The following is a 2,895-nucleotide window of genomic DNA, read 5'->3' on the forward strand; positions in this document are numbered from 1 at the left end:
CGGAAACATGATTCACCCGGGAGGTACTAGTTTGTTTACGATTAACCGAAGCTTGGGTTTTTGAACCCTTGCTTAATTGCTCAAAGAAGGTCCACTCGTTATCACTAGATCGAGTTAAAAATGCCCCACCACTAGCCGCCAAAAGGAATTTCCTATTTTGGGATTCCAAACTATCATAGAAAATTTTAACCAATTCCCACTTTGGTATCTCATGGTGTGGGCATGCTCTATGTAACTCCTTCAAACACTCGTACGCTTCATGAAATAATTCACCCGGTAATTGTTTAAAAGATTATATTTGCGTACGCATGTCTGAAGTTTTACTTATGGGATAAAACTCCTCTAAAAACCGTTTTTTCATCACCGCCCAAATATTAATACTCCGGGCGGGTAAAGAGAGAAACCATCGTTTTGCCTTATCTTTAAGTGAATAAGGAAATAATCGCAGACGTACCTCATCATCAGTGAAACCGTTTACCTGATTAGTAGCACATATCTCATTAAACTCAGTGATGTGTTCATATGGTTCCTCGTTAGCCATACCTCGGTAGGTTGGCAAGATTGAAATGAGTTGAGGTCGGACCTCAAATCGTCGATTGTTTCCTCCTGCCGATGCAGGAAAAACAATGGGTGAGTGATCCTCAAAATCACTCGGTTGGTAGTAGGTATCTACTCCTCTTTATCGTTCGGCCATCTCGTCTCATTGATCAAAAACTTCCTCTTCAGTATCGGAATCTGATTTAGGAGAGTTTGGTGGAACAATCAGATGTGACTCTAACTGTGGTTGAGTTGATGCTGAAGCCACTGTCGAGCCCATTAAAATTCTCGTAGCTTTTCAATTAGCGTTTGTGGATTTCTCGATTTCCGGGTCTAAAGGCTTAAGATTTTGATCTCCCAAACTCCGAGTTTGCATACACTAACCTGCACTTCAACAAAAACAAGAACACCGAGCGTAAAACTAACAAAAACAAAATAAACAAAACACTATCTTTTTGGATTTTTATTGGTTTTATAATTTTTATGGTTTTTCTAATTTAACACGAAAGCAATAAAATAAGAGCTTGCAATCAAGCGCACACTTCCCCGGCAGCGGCACCAAAATTTGATCGTTGTCGAAGGGCCGGTCAAAAATAGCCTAATTACTCTACTTTAGATAGGGTAAGCAGGATTCGTTCCACGGGAAGCTATGGTTAACTAGCAAGTAATTTCAGGATTTGTTTGTTTGTGATTAACTAAAATTAACTAAAGTAAAGAGTAGATTAACAATTACTAAGCAAGTGTAAACTTTGAGTATTTAAGAGCATAAACAATGAGCTAATTAAAAAGGTTGTAATCAATTGGATGGAAGTCTTTATTCCTTGACAATCCCAATTATGCATGCATTAGTTCAACAAATCCTTATGCTATCAAATTATCAACTAAATCTCATAGACAAGACTTCTTTAGTTTTCCAATTTATGATTATCTTGGGCACAAGCAATCCTACCTACACATGTTGTCTTTATCCCTATACTAAATTGTAACTAGGTTGGATTAAGCACAAGATGTTAAATATCAATCACTTATCTTGCAACAATCAATAACTTTTAAACTTGCATTAAATGATAATTCAAAAGATTCAATGAAATTATAAACCAAAAGACATAAGGATTACAAATTCAAGAATCCCATAAGTAAATGAAGAACTAAACATAAAATAATTGTTCATGCAAGGAATAAAGTAGAAGAAACTAGCCAAACATGTTGGTGATTGATCATGGTTGCTTCTTGAAGTTGCATGATGAACACTCCTTGAAATCTAGCTTGAATCTTGATTTGATGATGATTGATGATGTGTGTTTGTGTGTTTGATGCTCTAAAAACTGATGGAAAAGGTTATAAATTCATAGCCTAGGTTTTCATTATATAGGGGTGAAGTAGGGTAACCCCCAAGCATTAAATCCCTCAAATTCGGCCTCAAATTTTATCCAAAAATAGTTCCAGCCGCAAATTATGCTCACCGGGCGCAAATTACGCCCGGGCGCCAAATCCAGGCGCCTCCTTATGCCCATATTCCACCTGAGACAATTTGTGACCCAGGCCAGGCGCCTACATGCGCCCACCAGCCGCCTCCTTGTGGCTGGGTTCCAGTTTTCGCATTTTTTTCTTGTTTTAACCCCCGTTTTCGCGTTTTGTCTTGACTTGTTGCCCATCATGAAAACCTTATAAAACAACTTTTTAAACTTCAAATGCACGTGTAAAATCCATCTCTTAATATCAAATACGATCGGTATTTATGAACCGATCATTACCTTCCTCATCTAATTGACCAACTGAGATAAGCTTTCTTTTCAACTTAGGAATAAACCTCACATCTTTCAAAGTCCAATTAGAACCAAGAGTAGTCTTCAAATCAACATCTACTATACCTTCAATTTCAAGCTTTTTATTGTTTTCCAATCTAACCTTACGTTGATACGATCTTAATTCATCATCAAAATCTTAGTGGGTGAGGCATGAAACGAAGCTCCCGAATCCAAGATTCAAGACTCCACCGAATCTTCAACACTACACAAAAGTCCATCATCCGAATCTTCCGCGGTAAAGTTAACACCTTTCGCCGAAGAATTTTTTACAATTCCTCTGAAAGTGTCCCTTTTGATTACAACCCTAAAAAATAGCTTCACTTCGGTCCTTTGATGGATACCGCTTCTTTGACTTCTTCATACCCTTCTTCTCACCACCACGATCAATTTTTATACCCTTGTTGTCAGTACTTAACAAGGATTCGGATGACGATTCCCCCGAGTTTCTCCTACGAGCGTCTTCACCGAGAACCAAATCCCTAATTCCTTCAAACTCTAGATTAGTATTTTTCGTAGAGCCACAAACCGCGGTAACCGTACCGGACTAACT

The 2,895-nt window shown here is 38.2% G+C and overlaps 1 pseudogene; it reads left to right on the forward strand.

Annotated features, from left to right (window-relative positions):
* The first annotated feature begins 206 nt into the window (after window positions 1–206).
* LOC139886830 (small nucleolar RNA R71) lies at window positions 207–320 on the forward strand (annotated as a pseudogene).
* The last annotated feature ends 2,575 nt before the right edge of the window (window positions 321–2,895 follow it).

Source organism: Rutidosis leptorrhynchoides, chromosome 1, assembly GCF_046630445.1.
Source record: "Rutidosis leptorrhynchoides isolate AG116_Rl617_1_P2 chromosome 1, CSIRO_AGI_Rlap_v1, whole genome shotgun sequence".
NCBI lineage: Eukaryota > Viridiplantae > Streptophyta > Magnoliopsida > Asterales > Asteraceae > Rutidosis > Rutidosis leptorrhynchoides.